Source organism: Argopecten irradians, chromosome 16 (genome assembly GCF_041381155.1).
Source record: "Argopecten irradians isolate NY chromosome 16, Ai_NY, whole genome shotgun sequence".
Classification (NCBI taxonomy): Eukaryota; Metazoa; Mollusca; class Bivalvia; order Pectinida; family Pectinidae; genus Argopecten; species Argopecten irradians.
In genome coordinates this window covers 28,429,291-28,440,836 of record NC_091149.1, presented here as the reverse complement: position 1 = coordinate 28,440,836, position 11,546 = coordinate 28,429,291, and positions in this window count along the sequence as shown.

Sequence of the window (11,546 nt, the reverse complement as noted above, 5' to 3'; positions counted from 1 at the left end):
ACTACTTTATGTCCGGCAGGGTACTTTGATGGATAGTTTGGTGTAAATGCCAGAGGTCTGGTATATAATGTAAACAGCGTGACATCTCCACATAGCGTGAGACGAATTATCTCGACAGCAATCAGGGGCCCAAAGTCGATCATTATCAGCCAATCAAAGTCCAGCTCTCTTGTGTCACTTTGGGTTGAAGGCTATCGACTCACTTCCTGTGGTGAAAGTAGAAATTGTTTAGCCATTAGACCTAAATTAATTCGTCATTTTCCGTAATGTAATTTTATGGCTCTCATAAGGATATGACTTTGATAATAAGGAGACTGTGAAGAACTTTACTGTAATTTAGTCTTAACCACTGGTTGACCGATAACGTAGGCTCGGTTATAACCGGAACATGCACGTTCAGCTCCATCAGTCAATCAAGATACACGATTAAACTACTGATATCGAATTGAAATGTAATCAAACTTTACTGTAAAGTCTAAACCTTTCGCTGCCATTTCACAAACTTATAACAGCACCCCTGTTATTTCACAATAAACTTTTCTATGCAACAGCCAAATTAGTTAACGCGTACTTAAAGGGCGAAAAATTACTTTCGCAATCATGTCAAATTCTTAACGTGTTTTGTTTGTTTCGCTGCTTTCCATCATCATTATAAAATCCTTTAAATTCTTAAAATATAATTACGTTCTTACGCAAATCCTAGTACAGAGAATATTAACATATTTCCTAAGATATGTCGTATTACAGTTGTATTAACCTATTTACCGTCGATTCGCTTGCAGGGGTCTGGGAATTAGTTACAATTTAAATCAATTTGGACCCATCAGAGTGCCAATAGGGGTTGGGATAAAAACAAATCGGTAAAATTCGTTTTTGGTAAACTTCAATTAATTTTTACCGATTTTTGATCTAGAACCCTCATTTACGTCTATATACACTCTGATGGGTCATCAGGCCCTGTAGGTTCGCTTGCACTAAACTAAAAGATCTACCGTCACCGTATGATATCAGTGTTTTTCTCCTTTATTGTACAAAATAACGAAAAAGTATTTCCTTAAAACAAATAACAATACCGGCGGAGAACATTAACATATGATATTGCAGTTTCTTAATATATATACTTAATTTCGTTTACACGAAATTATATGTCATGTGGTATCAGTTTCTATATTTATACCGATATGATTCACAAAAAGACACCAGTAAGAATGACAAACAAAACCAGACAGAAACTGTCGATAAACCACATGTATGTAAAATAGTCAGATGATGACGTAAATATCTCGGAAATCACTCCCAAATGAGGAATGGGTTAATTTCTGTCTCATTCAGGAAACTGTGAGTGCTCGGTGTTATAAGTAGCAATTCTGTCAAGTGTTTTCCATGTATTGAAGTTCTTATTCTAATTGCCATTGCACATACACATAATGCAATGTAAGTGATAAACCGGAATCTGTATGCATCACCACAATGTGTCTGTCAAAATTAAGTTATTAATTTACACGGTGTATATGAATCAAACCTTTAGTTGACCTTGTCATGAGACTTACAGATGATGGCATTACTTATGTATCCCATGACGCGCCACATAATGGCAGCTGAATCTGTAATCTTATCAGGTCTTATAGAAGTAAAAACAAAGTCTGGATCAGGTCGTTTTATCGGTAGTTTGTTGACAGCTGCCACATCTGACGAAATCCTATCCATATCAATTCTAACTTTATCGGCTTCTTTTTATTTCTGTCGCTCGCCAAATGGAACCTTGATCTTAACAATATCCAATAACCAGAAAAAACATTGTTTCCTTTTCGTGTAGATATCTTATTGCTATATTTTCATGTGTGGAATAAGAAGTAGCACGATTATTTGAAAATAAAATGAATTTGTAAAACAGACGTTTAAAAATAAGCATAACTGATACAAACATAATTACTTTTGATTCGATTGACATGGTGTTTTATCAACGCTGTAAGAATATATAACACCATATTGACGCCAACAAAGGCCTATAACAATTAAATCTAACAGTAAACTGTGCTTTCTGGGGAAAATAAAGATCAAGAAGTCCAACTGTTAAACAAAAACATATTTTATGTACGGAGAACTTACACAGAGATGTATCAAACAATACAGTATAAATACTGTATGATTGAGCTATCTTGCACTTTTCCCTTTCATGTTCATGATATGGAATTGTGGTGTCCATCTAACCGCTACCACACGAAGGAGTGTAAGTATGAAATCAGCGAACCGTGACGGCACCATGCTGATACATCACCAAACTGAACAAGTGTGACAGGCCGGAACAGTTGTTCTGCCATTTAGCCAATCAGGTCCTCGGATGACGATTCTTGTCTCCAAGGAAACGATCCATCTGAATGCGTCACGGAATTTTCTGAGAAGTATGAGTGCACTAAGCTCACATTAATATTTATCATTTTAGTGTGGCGTTTAAATCAGTATATCGAGTGATATTAACTATAACAACAGTTTTACATTTTCGTAAAAAACTCAACCTTAAACGTTCAGCCATTTCTTCGCTGAACCAATCCTTGTAAGTTTCTGTTTTCATCGAAAATATCGTATATTCGGTACAAACCTCTAGCCTTACCTAGGTTTATTAATTTGTAGTTGGTCTCATACAAAAAGAGGCTCCGTATTGAATCGACATCAGTCGTTTGTATTGAACAATTCTAAGGCAAACACTAAATGATACTTTGTTAAAACTGTCAAACATTTTTAAGCAAATTCCAATGCAAGAAATATTATGAATCATGTGTCTTTCATAAGTGACCTGCATTACATAACGTGTTGTGGAATTATTTCATAAATGTCTGCAAGACTAACTGTAGGCATTATGCAAAGGCATTGATCAACTGCATCAACCGCAAGATGCATTATTTAACACAATTATTGTTTTATCAAGAATATAAATACATTTTAGTTTACAGGTCAGTCTACAGAACTTTGTGGGAGCCCGTTTAGTAGTGTATTGAAACAAGAATATCACCTAACAAATCGTCACACTTGACGCATGTAATCTTGATATATGTACATGTACAGGATAGGCTTCAAAGTAAATGTGATGGAAAGTTCACCTCTGCCCTCTGGGTTTATAGTTAGTGGAATCAAAATTAGACTGTGTCTAACTACAATAGAAATATCTCATTACATCATTCACACTAGGCGTCTCATTGGATAGCATTATCACGTGACCTTCTGAAAACAAAAACATCCGGCCCGTCATGTTGTTTTATTTTGAAATGCCCCCGGTCATGACATGATTGGTTAGCTTGTGCTGTTTTAAGAGATAGTGTGTGGGCCTTTGAACCATTTCAGTAAAAGTGTCTTTATAAGAACTCATATTTAAAATGTTTTCTTCAGAATAGCGGAACACACACTAAACAAGATCAGGTAAACAATTCTCCCCTTTAAACAATCCCAAAAGTGTTTGAAGAACAAAACAGAAAACTATCTTTGTTGACTTATATCATGTATTTAGATTTAGCTAGCTTAACTGACGTTTGACTAATCATGGGATTTTTGTTTTAAAGATTTAAAGCTATAGGCTGACATAATCAACGTCACAGTAAAGAATGAATTGTCTAGAACGAACAGGGTGAAGAGCAGACGAGAATTTTGCTGTCGCCGTTGCAATAATGAGTATTGATACGCAAAAATATCTGTGTGGCAACGCAATCTTAACGAATTAGTTTAGAAGCATCTTCCAAAATCATATTTACCAAGGATTTACGTAGTGACAAAGTTGGGAAAATGTACCACGATTGGTCTTTATTTTGGACGATACCACAGATATTTATTACCGTATTTCAGTAAACTGTTAAGAAACATCTGCTGCATGTATTCTTCGACGTTCATCATTCATGCAACATTTGACTTCTGCGATTCCCTGGTAAAACCTTTCAGCGATAGAAGTTGACAAAGCTTTAATAAATGTAAAAGGTCAATGTCTGATTTGATGTCGGTAATTGACAAAACGATATACAGTATGTACGTATTTGTCTGCAATGAGTTCCTTGTTAACTTTGCTTGCTTTACGTAGTTGACATGTTTGTACAGGTCATATATACGTAATATTATGCTGGGATTGTTACCAGACTCCACCAGTAAAGATTGGAAAATTAGTGCCACGATTTGGTCTGTAATATGGAGGAGACCTTAGGGACTTAGTATCATACTACAATGAACTGTTCACACAAACATGGACAGTATAAAACATAAACAATATACTGGCTTAGACACGCGAACAGTCTCTAGAAAATGATAAGCATCCCTAAAATTTGTCCTGCTATTATTTCTCTCTCCGACATGTCTAATCCTAGGTTTAAATAAGGGGAAATCAATCTAGTATTGGCATTTGACTGAGGAAATCTTACCAACAACTTAGTGGTTATTCTAGTTCTGACAAGAAGGAGACGGAATAGTTATATATTAAGTATAAAATACAAATCACAAAATTAATAATGATTCATCATTTTCAAATATCAACATTGAATCCGTCTACTTTCTCCTTGCTATTGTTCTGATCATTGAACGATTAAAAATCATGTATTCATACCACCATTTTGGTTTTCAGCGATAAGCAGAATGAATAATAATGCTTTTATATGTTTACTTTAGATAATAGTTTATAATTTCAGATTACGACTGTTCTAATAAAAAAGGACGAATTATTCTTGTCAATTGCGGTGTATTTTATTGCTCAAAAAGAAAACATATGCATTTATGTATTAATTGAATTTATTTGTAGATTGAACGTTTCTGTTACTCCATTGTTAAAGTTGGACAATAAAGTGCTTACAGTTTCTATTTAGAAATTTTATTGTTTTATTTTGTTGTTTTTGTTCATGTAGTAATCGAAAAATTAGCCATGCCTGATGCAAAAAACTTAACCGAATTATTGTCTTACCAACGACCTCTATCTTATATTTTGTAGTACACTCTTGGTCTGTTTGTTTACCGAACATGCACTATCAATTATCCGTTTCGATTTCTCACCTGAGCTTCCTCTACCTGAACGGTACATATTTGTGCACGTAGACATGTGCATATGCAGAAAACGTGTGCAGCATGAAGCCACCATTGAGTAGCTATATGGCTCTAATCCAAACACATGTCAGCTCTGACGGTGTAACCGTCATCTGAATGACACACCGGTCGGCGGAGGTGATTTAGTATACACCTCAAATCATAACTCAATCCTTGACGTCAACCATTCGCTGCACATTTGACTATTGCAAGGACAGTGGGCACTTTCTGATCAGAAACAACTACACACACATGGACCCTAAAAGCAAATTTATTTGGTTCATTTTTCATATATAAGTCATGCTGTCAGTGCTATCGGCGAGTATTCGGTGGGAAGTCATGCTGTCAGTGCTATCGGCGAGTATTCGGTGGGGTGTGTTGTTCGGTGTCTTTGGTGACACCATTTCATACAGCAGTGGCCGTCATTGAGATAACTTACATGTAGATAGGACGTTAAAACTAACTGTCCAACAATCCTACAAAATAACCATAATTTATTGACATCAGAAAACAATTATTTTATCGAACATAATAGCATTCATGAAAATTTCAGATGGTTACACATATACACGTATAATTGTATCATTTTGTCATCGAAGGTTTCCCGAATAAAGATTTTTTTTATTTTATCGATTGTACGTGTTCTTTTATTCTTCCTTAATCCAGACTTGAGACTGATGAGAATGAGCCATCAAAACCAGCAACTGCCAATTCAGTCATGATTTTAATATTTAAGTGCAATAATGGCACAAATGAAATATAAGATATGATAACAATGAAAAACTCGTTGAATAAGAAAGGAGAGGGTTGATAGTATTTCTCTATTTTTGGGAACCATTATATGGGATACATGATTTTTGAACACCACGAAACAAAAAGGTGACAATTTATAACGGACTTAAAAACTGACAAGCAGAAGAGTAGCAGAACATGACTGTACTATCCAAAGTACAGATCACGCAATGTAACAAGACGCGTCCTCGCACGTATACATGATATATATGATATCTCCCAAGGACCCATATACCTGACAGGGTAAGCTTAACCTCTTCACACTTGTTATCTCAATGTCTATGACGTCACACCAAAATATTTAATAGCTAATCGCCTGGTCCAATTCCTTATAAGGAAGCAAGGCGTTGCACTAAAGCAGGTGAAGTCACCAGAGAGACAGCCTTACGCAATTCTGATTTATCAGACAATTAATGTATTTATGGAGAAAGTAAAGTTAGTAAGAGTTTGTATGGAGAAGTTACGATGCCAAGCTTAAGAGAATAACAGACAAGGATTTGTATGGAGAACTTACGGTGGCAAGCTTCAGGAGGAATCGACTTGTATTAGTAAGGGAACGTACACATCCAATGTAATGACTTTAAAAGTGAATGTAGTGAATATAATGGTGTTTACTAGCCACGTTTTATTTTCCAACAGATAATTTCACATTTGTTAAATTGGGTGTTGAGGTGAGACATTCATCAGCTGGTCATGGTTAGAATTTCCATGGATTTAATGGATTTAGGTACAGTCAAGAAAAGCTATCGAATTTCTATTGCTAAAGCAGAATCTATTATTTTTAAAGAAATGACCAAAATTTCAAATCCGCTTAATTAATGCATAATTAGCATGACAAGTCTATATACAATTGCAAAAAAGAAGACATTCATTACTATTAAATTAGAGATGCAATAAATATTTCAAATACAACATTTCTTTTATTTTTTTAAAAACTTAAAGGATTTTGTGGATCATTTGACCCGTACCACACACTGTCCTATAATAAAATAATTTTGATACAAGAAATCTCTTTTCCCTTTTTCTATTTTACGACCTGCTAGTATGTTTGAGTATTGAAGAAAGATCCAAGTTGGATGGTGGCCTCAAAGCCGGCTTTGATAATGGTATTGTAACGTGTGAAAATCACAACTACCTTTTCCATCCTAACTTGTTTGACGTGGAAAAAAGCAATAACATAATGACTTGCATTAGATGGAACAAGAACCTGATTAAAATACGAAATAAAAACTGTACACGGCTATTCTTTCTTTAATGTTACAGGCCCGCTGATTTGTGTTTATTGGTGTGTTTTGAATACAAACAAACGAGAAAAAAGACTATCGCAATATGACAATAAAAACATACAGTGCACTAGATTGTCTTTGAAATGAAACTGACCCATACATTCTGAAGTTCCATCTCTCGGCTCATGTAATGCAATGTCATCGTAATAAAATATCATATTATCTTACAAGACATTGCCACATTTCATATATATGCAAATTCGATATCGAAATATAAAAACAAAAACAAGCTACATAGCTATAATGATACATTTTCTGTGGAATGTCTGAAATATCCTATTACGTAATACCGACTCTATATATAAAGTGTCAAATTATAAATTTACATAGTTAATTATCTTTCCTTTAGTAGAGATGATAAATGAGATAAGAAATGCATGTCTTCCTTCATTCTCATACAATGTGTTTTTAAATGATATCATCGCACCTAATGTTCTTAAAAATAAAGACACATACATAAAATTAATTGTATATGTCTGATTCCATAGCAACGACAACTGATGACCTCGCACGTGCAATACACAAATGACGTCATTTGATAGATATAGTAAAGGTCAAACACAAATAAATATATAGACTATTTAATAAGTGATTTATTTGAAGACGGAAATAATACAAAGAATGCATGTGGGGGACCGCAATATGCAATAACCATATTTTATTATATGTCCATGGTCAATGATTAATTTAAGATAAAATTGAGTATAAATTTAATGATGTTATAGTAAGTATTTAAGTTTTAGTGTAAAACACCAACAAAATCATTATACAAACATTAATTATATCCGAGGAAACATAAGACACTGAGAATCGATGTTATTTTTCGTTATGTTATCTAGCAAACAACTGATTATCAAAACAACAAACAACATATACTACAATACAGCATGTAAAATCAGGAAATAGGCAATTACTACGACTATTACATTTCAGTTTTATTCTAAATTTATCATTCTATGTTAATAAGGTTATACACGTCTAGTTTTAATTACCGAGTCTTTTATGGACTTTACTGATCACACATCCTGATGATCACAATCAAAGCACTCCTTCATGACAAATGAAAACAAAACATAGGGTGTTACTGTTTTTAAAATAAAGATCCAGAAGAAAAAAAATGCATAGACTATAATGATAGAATGTCTATTGCGGTCTTGACTAAATCCTGGACTGTATTTTATAAGGATAAGACACATCAACCATGTGACAATATATTTTCTTTACAATAAATAACGCAAGGCAAACTTATGACGAATTTCAGCATACTATTGTTACTGTACACGTGTAATTAAACATGGAGAAATATTGATAACTTTTATATTGAGAATATTATCATATCTTTTCTTTTTTAGATTTTCCCCTAGAACCCGTTACCGTATTAGAAGATGCTAACACATAATACTAACTTTGAATGTCGCCTTAGGGATACGTTGCACAGGTAATTACGCCTGATGTATTGTTTTAAACTAGACTGTCTGCTTTTTATCAAACGAAAGAGGAAATGGTCGGATTTCTCGCTCATATGCAAATGTATACCGTTTGAGGGCATTAGCTTTGCCTGGAACTACAGCATTCTAACGTCATCACGTAGAATATTGTAAAACTAATGTCAGAATACATTTATGTCAACAATAGTGGTGATTTTAAGGACTCCCTCATGTTTGTTCACGAAAACATGTCTCTTGGAATAAGACCTAGAACCACACGTTCTTGAAAAAATACGCACCTGTTCGTACAAAAGCAATATGAAAAACTGTATAATTGTTTAAATTCGCATGGAACAATTTTCATGGATAAAAATTCGTGAGTAAATTCGGCCTGACTATGTCGATTTTTACCAGTATATCATGCTATACAATCATTCATTTCATTTCATTAACAGGTATTTACGTTCGTGGGAAGAAAAGTGACATCGAATTTAGCGAAATAGAATCCCGCGAATAAAAGGAACACGACAGTATATTACTTATATAATAGGTCGTTGTTTGTGATACACATAATTAATACGGCAGCTGCCCGACTACTGTTTATTGTGATAGACGAACACCCTTGAAACCGATTATCTGTCAATCATTGCACTAACTAGTTGTTAAACGATTATCTATGGAAGGTGTTGAAAGGACAAAGGAAACAAAGGCGAGAGTGTAGTTTCCCAGGCATCAGTGTCCCGGGAGTAATTACGTCGGCTGGGTGGCACGTAACGTTACATAAGATGGAATGTCTGACCGGCTGTTCCTTTGCCCTCCCACCAGACATGTCAATCAGATTGTCAGTTCGCGCCAACAGCCCTGATAGCAGGGGGTAGATGTGCATTTAATATGCTTACAAGCGCATCATCAATGTGTCATATCATACCAAGATGTCGGATCACCAAGAACTTTTACAGCGACGTCTATGTCAACCACCAGACATGAGTGTATGATATATAGGTAGACATTTATACCAAATCGACTTATTTACAAGAAAAGAAACCTTTATTTTTCTGTCGAATGTATACCGCATAAGACATTAGTTAGTATTAGCCTATGCGTACGCCAATTAAGAATCATTTGACATACATTAACATGTATATCGCATATAAGCATAGAAAACGAGCTATATATATCATTTGACAGTATATCGAGAACTAAGAACATTAAAAACAAAAACATAATGTAAATACCCGGTAGATATTCCTTAAATAAAAAAAAAACAAACAAAAAAAACACACACACAAAAAAATCAAGCGACAAATGTTTATATGAATTAGAGTTATAGTCGATGACTGTTCGATTTAATATGGTTTCTTCGAAAAGAAAAAAAAAGTTTTTAAAACAATCTTATCAGAAACGATATGCATCTGATTTTAGCAATACACATCACTAAAATGACTACTGACTGATCACATGGGCATTTACTTTTGTTTTCGGTGTGAGGCTTTTTTGCGTATGGTAAATTAAAATGATGAATAAGGGCATCATATACTGCCATCATATTTTATCACCTACTCACAGACAGCGAAACAGGGTCTTTACTTACAAAATATAACTCCCATTGAAAAACATGTGTCGTTAAATTTGATTCATAGGCAATATGTAATGTTATCTCGAGTGCATTTTAATGCACAGTTTCATCTTCTTTGAACACAATGCTTATAAAAATTTATTTCGGTTACACAGGGCAGCTAATTGTCCTAATACATTATACGTGATATTTAGACTTTGTCAAATCAGCGAGAAAAGCTATCATAAAAATTACATAACCCTTGATTTATTGCCTATGGTTAAACCTGTATGAGTACCGCTTGACTAATCATTAATGATAGCGAAGGGTAAAAACTAACTCCCTCGGGGCCATGTTAGTAATAAAAACAGCTGACGTGTATCTGGTTTGCATTAACGCTATCTCCAATCTTACCTGTAAGGAACCGACAAAATTATCTCCCCTTGTCCCCAGTTATAATGACCTGGAATAGCAAGATTATGTAAATTACGTATGATACAATCTCTGACCGCTTAGGGCATCTAGGTGGTGATTAGTCAGCTTGTGATGAAAGGTCAAAGGTGGATTATACAACACATAGACAAATGATATATTAGGGTTCAAAATTAACAATGCATGATTTCATTTCACTTCAATAAACTTGAGTTGACCATTGCATCATACTATTGACGTCCACTGTGTATAGACTAACGTTCCAAGTCATTCTTGTTTGACTGGTCCTTTTAGGCTGAACATTGAATTACATTACTCAGAATGGTATGATTATGTTATCTATTTTGGACCAATATGGTACCTAATTGCGATCAATAGGTTTATTTACGTTCGAAAAGCATTGAATGAAAACCAGCCTTATTTAACGCAACGTCTGTCTATTGCAAAAGATGGAAATGAAAACGAACCTTTTTTAAGACAAAATTATTTTTGCGAATTTCTTAGTTGATTTAATGAGGACAGTCGAATAGATCAAACTGTTGCTTATATGGAATTAATACTACTTGTATTATTTCCTTGTTTGCCACGAAAATAGATCACCATCATTTGAGTATTGTTGACAGTATGGTGGTATGTTCTCATCGCTATTAGACGAGACATCAACAAATTAACACCAAGGACCAGATGTCGGTATTCATTCACACAATATTCCTGGTCCTCATACACCTGGTCATCTCATGGTACCTGGTCCAAACACCGACCGTCCCCTACGGGTTATGACGTCACAGTCATGGTCATCTAGGTCGAATAATGTCCGAATCGCCGGAGGAGAAGATCGCAGATGGTCAGTGGAAGGCCCTAAAAATAGAGATCAGGAATTACGAAGTGCGAGATAGTTCCGGATGACCGATGTTTGACCATCATGGAATTCCGTATTTAGATACATTCATCATTTTTCATATAAAATGTCGATCGCGGATGAGTGAACAATATCAAGGGGCTCCC